This window comes from Candoia aspera, chromosome 9 (genome assembly GCF_035149785.1).
Source record: "Candoia aspera isolate rCanAsp1 chromosome 9, rCanAsp1.hap2, whole genome shotgun sequence".
Lineage (NCBI taxonomy): Eukaryota > Metazoa > Chordata > Lepidosauria > Squamata > Boidae > Candoia > Candoia aspera.
Window position 1 is genome coordinate 24,143,068 of NC_086161.1, and position 10,612 is coordinate 24,153,679.

Below are 10,612 nucleotides of genomic sequence, written 5' to 3' on the forward strand. Positions count from 1 at the left end.
TGTGCCCTTTGCACAATGACCTCATGATGCATGAAACATCATTGTGTATTCTACTAGAGGCCTATGGTAATCTGGCTAATTCTTTCTGAAAGTAGAAATGTCTTTGGGGCTCTGTCTACCCATACGATTGTTAATTTCGTCAACAGTAGGTCATCGAGACTGCATCCAAAGATTAGCTTTAGTTAAAAGAACTAAGGCAAAGTCTTTGGGTGAATCCAGCCAACTGGGACAATTTAAGTCCAAGTTCCAAAATCAATGGGTGTGAATAATGAATGGAATATGAGGGAACATGGTTTAAACACACATCTATTATTTTTGCACTGAAACCAGAGAGACTTAGAAACAAGAATGTGTAACTTAAGTATGACTGGATAGGATTCCAGGTTTTTAAAGATGTAAATTGCATATTCGCTTAGCCCAGCTGCCTAGCCATTAAAAGAATGATGTGCTGAAAGTGAGAGAACTGGAGCTGAATTCCCACTTACCCAGGGGGCACTAGAGCAGGGCACAGGGCCAGAAGACATTGACTTAATTGGCTGTAGAGAGACCTTTCAGATATGTAACAGGACGATCCAAACCTTAATTTGTGTAACACAAACACTTCATTAAAAAAGGACAGTATTGGGCTATGTTAGGGATTGTGCATCATTCTCTGTCCTCATCCTCATTCTGCTGATTAATTACCAGGGACCAGTTCAGGAATCATCCTAACGTAGATGGCAAACAATGAGGTCATAACATTCCCCAGCCATGTGTGTGGTTTAGCTTTTACCGACTACCCGACCAGTGATAGGTTTATGGTTCAATACGCAAATGCAGCAAATGGGTTAATTCAGTAAAGCAAGTTGTCCGAAGGCAGCTCTTGATGGGTCTTACAGTCAAAGAGAAAGATGGGCCATTAGTGCTAGAACCAAATTTTCATTTCTAGTTCAGCCCCACGGTAGAGCTGACCCCATTTCCACACTTGGTTTGTTTCTTTGGGGACTACATAGGGCAGCCTTTCTCAATCTTTTGACCCTGGAGGAACCCTTGAAAATTTTTTCAGTCCTCAAGGAACCCCTGCACATTCAGGCTCAAATAGAGGCCAGGAATCACAAAATGATTCTATTCGTTGCATGGGTAGGCCTGTACATGTGCATTAATGGTGTTCTTAAACTAAAGAATGAAACATACCTCTTTAATGTGAAGTTGCCTGAATTTGAAATATTCTTTAAATAAATCATGATTTCCCAGGGAACCCCTAGTGACCTCTCGTGGAACCCTAGGGTTCCATGGAACCCTGCTAGAGAAACCCTGATATAGGGCCTTGTCTTTAGAGTTGAGCTGGAGAAGTTCATTGATGGTCCTCAAATTTTCCCTCCCCATAGAGACCTTCGAGGGAATTCTTTGACCTGTGATTGCAAGATCAAATGGTTGGTAGAATGGATGGAGAACACCAACACAAGTATGCCTGCCATTTTCTGTGGTGGTCCCCCCCAGTACCAAGGCCAGAAGATCCGAGAGCTCCCTCTGAAGGACTTTGACTGTATCACCACAGGTAGGAAGGGATGTCTTTGCATGGCCGTCTAAGAAATGGCATCAGAACTCATAAATCAGGTCAAGAATTTGGTTTATCAGAGTTACATTCATGTTCTCCAGCTGCCTCTGGAGCTCAGGGTGAGGTTGCCATCATTTTTTCCTTAACAACCACCATGCATTTGTTAAAAGCTAGCTAGTAAAATGAGGATTTGCTGGTGAAACTTTTCCTATTTCCACTTCTTTCTGCTAGGAGAAGTCACAGACAAAAGGATGGATTCATTTGTAAAATTACAGGATTTTACGTCAGTTAACCTAAAAAGTATTATGGACATTATTTGACAAATTTTCAGTGAGGCTACTGGAATTTCTAAAAAAAAAAAAAGATTGCATATAGAAAATGAGGCCCAGATGCCAGTCTGCCTTATGATCAGCTGGTGTTTTAAATATAGCACAAATATTTTAAAAAACACAACAGCAGAGTACTGGGCATCAAATAGGACAATACAATTCCCTGGATTGGATGATATCCAACCAGTGGTTGAAAACAGCTGAAAAGCTGCACAACTGGGGAGAAAATGTTTTGGAAACGGAGGAGCCTCGGAGCGGGTCTTTGGGAAGCAAGGGGCAAGACTTGACTGAAGCCATTAATAAAATAAATACAAATGAAAAGTTTTGAAGGGACTATGCTGATGACACTCAAGGCTTTGGTGCATGTGAAGACATCCACAGGAGGGGTCAGAACAGTCAAAAGGGCAGCTGTGCCCCCATGATTGAAGCCCCATGTGTTGCATGTAAAACCAGGGTGAGTGTGAAGGTCGTGATCCTGTTTGTTATTAATTCAAAGACTCTTGCCACAAGCCATTAAAGGATATGGAAGAGATCTTTATTTAATACAAGTGATCATTTCCAATGCAAAGACTAGACTAAAAAGCCCGTGCAAAGTGTCAGTTACATCTTCAACCTTTGCACCACCCCACTCCCAGATGAGGAATTCACTCTGTGACAACCCCTCCTTTCTTCTCACAGTTCTTTCATTCCTTAGTCATAAATCCTTCACTAACAAGCTGATAATGCCATGCCATTTGTGTCAGCCTTGTACCAGCCGTTCGACTAAGCATCCTAATCAACAATCCTAACGGTCCTACATGCCTAACTAATAACTACAAAGCATTCCCAACAACCCTGCAGGTATGCTAAACTAATTACTGCAAATCCCATTACCAAATAGTGGCAGGATCTTCCATCCTGACAGTGAGCCTTTGATCACGTGGTCCTGGCCACCAACTTGACTTTTTTGACCTCTATTGTGGATGCCCCTAGCTCAGGGGGATCCTTGGATGGAAACCACATTTTGTGGTTCTGGTATCTTGATTGTAAATTCCTCCAGGTTTTATGGGAGCCCCTTAAACATGATTGGTTCTTCTCCCCCACCCCAGACTTTGTGGTGCACCAGGTTCTGCCCTTCCAGTCTGTATCTGCTGAGCCCTTCACATATTCCAGCGACCTCTACGTGGCTCTGGCCCAGCCAAGCTCCAGCAGCTGTACCATCCTGAAGTGGGACTACGTTGAGCGCAAGCTACGAGACTTTGACCGCATCCCTGGTAAGGCACAGCTGCAGGGCAAAAGGGGACATCTGTTCACCCTGGTGTGGTTGGAAGGCAACAGATTGGGCACATACAGCAAGGGAAAGGTTGAGGACCCATTCACAGTGTGGGGTGAGGAATCTTTAGGGAGGAAGGTCACCTCAGGCTGTGAAAAAGAGATCCCCTGCAGATTTATTTAAAAGACTTATATGGCTGCCTATCCCAACCATTTAAAACAAGAACAGCACAAATGAATGAATGAATGAATGAATGAATGAATGAATGAATGAATGAATGAATGACAACCACAAGCAATGCAGTGCCATACTATCAAGGTCTGACTCAGAACCCCCCAAAATATACAAACCATCATACAAACCAGTCTCACCAGATATCCTGGTCCAAGTCTTGGTCAAATCTTTAAGGTTTTATAGGAGGCCACGAGGGATCAGATCACGGGAGAAGCATTGTTCCACAAGGCAGATGCTGTGGCAGAGAAACAGGTCTTCTGCTTTCCGTTGGATGTCACTGCTTCATAGAAGAGACCCAAAATTTGCCCACCCTGTTGGATCGGACAGGATGGTTGGATGAAGTTTCTCAAACTCAAGCTAGCTTTGCTGCATTCTAAAAGTGCAAGTCCATGTTGGCTGGGAAGGCCATCTGGCAAAGAATTCTGGGAGCTGTAGTCCAACATCTTCAGAGGGTGCAGGATTAGGGAAGGTTGTATTACGGGCACTGTACACATTTTCACCAACACCCATTTGTTGTGGGGGGGAGGACTGCATTGAGAACAAATGCACAATTCTTCTCTCCGATGTAAGAATCTGGCGGCTCTATGCACCCTGGATATTCTAGACCGTGGTTCTCAACCCTGGCAACTTTAAGATGGGTGGACTCCAACTCCCAGCTAGCGATGCTGGCTGGGGAATTCTGGGAGCTGGAGTCCACCCATCTTAAAGTTGCCAGGGTTGAGAGCCACCCTTCCCCCCTTCCTTCCTTCCTTCTCCCTCCCTCCCTTCGATTTATGAGATGCTCCATTCCAAAATGTCTCTAAGGAGCTTACAGAAATAAAGTAAAAAGGATTCAAAGAAAAATTCTCCCAAACCCAGTAACAGCCGACTGTCTAGCTCTTGGCACACTGCGGGAATCAGACCTAGCAACCACATTCTGCAAACAGTCGTTACAGAAAGTTCACTTCCGTTTTCCTAACATTATCTCAGATTACGTTTAAATTGCCTGCCTTGGGTGTTTGACTTCTTGCCCTGACTTACGCTGCCTTCCACCATGGGGTCTTCTCCCCAGGCCCTCTCCTAAAAGGCACGGGGACCAGAACCTGTCCCTTGCCATCCATAGGGTTTCAAAGGAGCCTCCCCAGATGTGTCGTTCCCTGGAAATGTTAGCCTGCAGCTCCCCATTACCACAGCAGGAGGGGATAAGAGGCGTAGACACTCCTCTCTGCAGGTGCGAGAGTAAGGAATTCCACTTGGGAGGTCCCAAGGTCACTCTTTGGGTATCCCGTATTTAAACGATAGCGGCGTTTCGATCAGGTGAGAATCTCAGTACTGGACCTCGACCCCCATCCTCTCCCGCCAGCTCGCTCACCTACTCAGACGGGCACAGAGGACGTTTGGGCTCCTTGTGATGCAGCGGTGCTCACAGAGCGCGCCTGCTGTCGGTCGGTGTTCTGTGCTGACCCTTTCCAATTCTCTCTTGCAGCTCACTCAGCGGTTTACTGCAAACCGATTGTGGTAGAATCCCACCTGTACGTTGTGGTGGCTCAGCTTTTTGGGGGCTCCTATATTTACCGCTGGGACACCAACATTGACAAGTTCGTTAAGATCCAAGATATTGACAGCCAGAAGATCCGGAAGCCCAATGACATCGAGGCCTTCCAGATCGACAATGAGTGGTTCTTTGTCATCGCCGACAGCTCCAAGGCGGGCTCTACCAGCCTGTATCGCTGGAACCAGAATGGCTTCTATTCCCACCAAGACCTGCACTCGTGGCATCGTGACACCGATGTGGAGCACCTGGAGGTAGATGGGAAACCCCGACTGATCATCTCTAGCAGCTCCCAGGCCCCTATCATCTACCAATGGAATCGCTCACAGAAGCAGTTTGCCCACCTGGGTGACGTCGCAGAAGTAATGGATGTTCAGATGGTCAAGCATTTCCAGATAGAGAGAGACAACTACCTGTGTCTGAGCCGTTACATTGGTGATTCCAAGGTGGTCAAGTGGGAAGGGCTGCGATTCACAGAGGTGCAGAACCTGCCCTCTCGAGGCTCCATGGTGATGGAGCCTTTCCAGATATCTCAGCATCGTTATATGGCTCTGGGTAGTGACTTCTCCTTTACCCACATCTACCTTTGGGATGAAGACAAGCAGAAGTTTGTGAAGTTCCAAGAACTCTCTGTCCAAGCTCCACGAGCTTTCCAGCCTATCCCTTTGGAGGACATGAGTGTCCTCCTGGCCCCCAGCTTCAAGGGGAACACACTGGTTTACAAGCGTATTGTGGTAGACCTCAGCTTGTAGGACGGCTGAGTCATTCCTCACCTCCCCCCAACATGCACCACAGCAGCCCTGCTCTACTGCTGAAAGCACTTGCAGCATTCCGTGGCAACTGGCCCTGGTGACCACCGGGACACAGTTCCTTACTCCCTCTCTTCTGCTTGCATCCTATTCAGCTGTTCCGCCTGTTCCTCAAAAGCTCGGTAGAATATGGAAGGACCGTATCAACGGGCATATTTGCAAGACCCCTGGATCGCGGGCTTTTGGGTCCATGCAACAGAAAACACATTTCTTCACCCAGCCCCAGATTTAGTTGCACAAGTGTGAGCACTACAACAGTTGCCCATAAATTGTGTCCAGCGACACGCACTAGTGTATTCGCACAGTATATCCTATCTCGACTAGTATATCCTCACAGCTTACTGAATCCTTTTACAGATATGCAAATGACTTTTGGAGGTGCCCCTTCAAAGAGCGCATGAATCTTAGGTAGCAACTGGTTACCTCACAATAATTACAAGGAACTTTCATGTATCATAATTTAGTCTGAAATTGCTATGTTTGTCCATTTGTGTTTACAGGGCACTACTGGTCACTGTCACCAAATCACTGTTCTGCTTTCTTCACCTTTGCTACTTCTGTGTTTTTTCTTAGGAGGCAATGGAGAAGACACTCCATAAAACCCGACTTTGCAAGGAAGGAATGGAATAGCAATACAGGTAGTCCTCGATTAGCAACCGCCTCATTTAGTGACCATTTGCGGTTACGACGGTGATGAAAAAGTAACTTTGTGACCAATCTTCATATTTACGACCACCGCAGGTCTGTGAAGTAAAAGCTCAGTCGTCGTTTCACTCGCAACCGCTTCGCTTAACAACCTAGTTGCAGGTCCCAATTGTGGTCGCTAAACAAGGATGACCTGTATAAAGCATTCTCATTCTACTCATCTCTCTCTTTTGGAGTGTGAGGTTTTTGGGGGGGGTTTTGGTCCCAAGCAAGATTTTTGGTGGCTCTTTGAATCCTACTACCTTTCCTTTTCATTTCAGAAGGCTTCCACAATGACCTTTCTAAATGCTATATTAGCAATATGGTTTTTTAAAAATCACATTTTAATTTGGGCTACGTTTTCCTGCCTACTTTAAAAATATTAAATAGTCCCTGAATGGCACTTCTAAACTAAAGAAGCCTTTTAGCCTGAATTAAAAGTGGAAACAGTAAAATCCTCTCCATGCCAGCTCAGAAGAAAGTCCCTTTGCATGGTTTTTTTTTTTTTTTTAAATGAAATATATTCAAGTCTGTTGCCCCTTTTCCATCCACAGTGTGTACCTGCAGATGTGGAAAAACAGCAAGAGGGGGTCAAACCCCCAGTTCCAGTTCCATAAGCAAATTTCTCCAGAAGAGATAGTTTTTATCTCGATTTATATCTTAGATCTTATATTTCAGTCAGCTATTAGAATCCTGGGAGAAGGAACGTAGATAACTAATTTGAGGGTAACTCTTCCACCCTGATCACTACAAGTAGTGAGAAAAATCTTACTCTAATGGCAGAGCTTTCTGGAAGTGTCCTGTTAATTCCCCCCCCCCTTTTTTTTTTGGGAGAACCTCATCTTTAAACTGCTCTGTGCCTCAATCCATCCGTGCTGGCTAGGGAATTCTAGGAGTTGAAGTCCCTGCATCTTAAAGTTGAGGTTGAGAAACAATGCCCTCTAGCAATAGAGTCCATAATTTGTACTGTCTAGAGTGTACTCCGAATATCGGGTGATTGCATCTGAAAGCGCTCAAACATGACTCCAATGTTCTTTTTAGGTCTACCTGATAAAACAATATCAGCCAATAACAAGTGGCTGATTTTGGTGTCCACGTGGGAACAGAGGCATTGGTTCTGCTGCAGGGTACCAGCTATGCTCTCATCATCCATCACTTGTCACAAACTACTGTATGAGGTTACTGGGAATATGGTATATGTGGCACCTCCTGTTCCCTTGGACCACAACACTGAGATGCAGTTATGTACTGTTCAAAAGACATTCTAATAAACCCTAATCTCTAATGTTGGGTTCACGAGGGCAGCTTGGTTGGTGCTCTATGTGGGCAGCTTTTCATTTTCAGTTGGGTGATTTGGGTAGTCTTGATCTCCAGCTGCAGACCTAAGGAATACACCTGTTCGGGTGATGTGTACATGTGTGGAATGGACCATGAGGACACTAGTGGGCAGCCCTTCCTCTCACCAGGCTATGAATTTGCAGCAAGGAGCCTTTGAAGACATGTGAAACTTAACTGTGAAGACCCAGTCACTGCTGTTAGCGTGTTATGATCTACACCCAAATATACCATCTGATCAGATTCAATTTTACCAAGATGCCTTTAACCATGTGATAGCGTATTTAATGAATTAGCCATTCCTAGTTTGCCATAACAGTCATTTTGTAATAGGTATCTGCTGTACACTCTGAAAATGATGTAACATGTAGTTTGGCCATCAGCCCCATATAATAGATTTCAATGGGATTTTTCATCCGCACAGAATCAACCAGACCGCTAAACTAAAAGCGTGAGCAGCTGATGCCCAGCTGTGCCTTTAGCATCATATTTTTGTCTGCAAGTTGCTGGTATTTAGAAGTAATTAAAGAGTACATTACATTGTTTGTGGGGGGGGGGAGTTGCCCCAGACCCCACCCAAGAAAGAGGCCCATCCTCTTCAGGGTTGGTTCAGGGTTTGGAAATGATCTGATGGGTCAATAATTTTCATTTAAATAATTAAAGCTAACTTTAATATCATGGCCAGGAGTTATTTCAATATTTAGTTAAATATCATTCCAAGAGTTATTTCAATATTTTAGATTTCCCCAGAGATCTCTCCCATTTATTAGGCGTTGAATTCAACGGGCAAAAAACAATGGGGGAAAATGTCAATGTCCAGAGAGTGATGTCCGTTGGCTCTTCGAATACTTAAACCTGTACGATTTTCATTGTAGGAAAGTTCCATTTCTAGCTTTTCAAGCCACAGAAACAAAGAGGGATGAAAGTGAAAGATTAGAAATCAAGGGCAAAAGGAAATGAGCCAAATAAAGGCATGAAGACTACTTATCTTTCTCTGCTCCCTTAACCTCGTGATCTCTAAACTCATTCTCAGATTCCTGGAGTTTGCATTTCCTCTGAAGCGAGAAGAGATGTATCAGGATGATGGTTTCAGGAATCACGATCGTGTGCACCTAATTTATTATGCACTTAAAATATCTGACTTTAAAAGCCCTCTCTCCTTCTCTTTTCAGCTACGTGCAGATCACAAAGACAAATTCATTCTTGTATCAGTCCTGCTCATTATTTCAAGATGGGCCCAAAATCAAAGCCCTCCCCCCAAAACGGAATAGCCATTCAAAGAACGATAAGATTGAAATCCAGGTTACTTTTGTATTTTTAGGATATATTCCTATTCCTATAAGTATGTATGTATGTATGTATGTATGTATGTATGTATATGTTACATTTTTGTTACATTTTTATATGTACGTATGTTTGTATGCATGTTACAGATTGCCCATTTTCTCTATCCAACTGTTCTTTCCTTCTCACCAGATTTGGTAGCAAATCTGATGGAATCCCAGCACAGAATTGAACTGGGCACATCCAAAACAATTGAAGAACGGTTTGGATGGTCTTTTGAAATCGGAAAACTTCCAAAAGGTCATTGGTGTTTCAGAATTCTAGGGACACAGAATATGTTTCTTCAAACCCTGGTCTTATTCCCCCACTCCCCACCAGCTTGCCAGAGCAATAGCCAGACAGGGCGACTGGTGGAATGACACGGGGAGAAATAAACTCTGATTTATCAGTTGGATTTAACCAACATGCTAAACGAAAACACAGGTTTGTTTGCTTTGGGCTTAATCTTTCCCCTGCCTTTCTGGGCCAAGGGACATTTTGCTGATCTTTGCTGGCCTCGAGAAACCTAAGCTAAGTTGCCATAATAGTTCTCCCTAGCATAGGGTCCTACCACATGAGCCTCGGTCCTTAGAACAGCCCTTTCCCTCGTTTTTCTTCTGAATTTCACTTGAGGGTATCTTTGAGCCTACTTTTATTGATGCAAAGTGTGGTGGTTCTCTGTGACACAGTTTTCCATCACTCTGCAGCCTTCCTGTCTTGACCATCTGAAAAAAAAACTATCTCAGTAGTTCCCACCTTATGTTTTCTCTTGGATATGTGTGGAAAGCCAAGGAGGTTGTAGACCATTGGAAGACTGAGCATTTACAGACCACTTGGCCATTCTGTAGCCGAGTAAGCGCAAAAACTCAGAGAGTGCTTCATAAGCTATCTACTCTCGCACACATCCCGTTCAAGAAGTGTGAGACTGTTTTCACAGAATGTGTAGTTTTACTTTGATGGTTACCTTTCTCAGCAGTAGATCCCTTCAGATGTGTTGTACCTCAAATCCCATTTCAATGCCCACATTCCCCTAGCAGCAAAGTCGACATATTATGGAAGTTGCATTCTAAACATCCTGAAGGCACCAGGTGGGAAAAGACTGCCTTAGAACAGAGAATAGGTTTTAGGAAAGATCCTATGCCTGATGGGAAAGGAAGAAGGAGCAAGAAGGGCTTCCTGATGGCCTTTAAATCCAAAACAGAGATGTCTCTGCTTCTCCCACAGAATTCATTCTCTCTGATCTCAGAGTCCAGCCAAGGGGAATCACAGACAAATTACTTCAGGGGAAGTTGTAGCAGAAGGATTATTATAAAGTACCTACCTGAAAGTTCTAACATGTTGCTGCCAAAAAAAGGGGGTACAAACCATGTGTTCATGCATTTCCTTCTCATGAAGTCTGCTTCTCTTCTCCTTTTTCTTTTCTAAATTACTGGTAAACCATTGTCTGCTTCATCTGGAAGTAGAGAATGGGGTTGAAACACAAGAGGAGGGTGGCAGGAAAGGCAGGTGTGAACAAGAAGCACGCTCAGATTCATGGCTTGCTTGCTGGAATACTTGAGCAGAACCACCCTTCTGGAG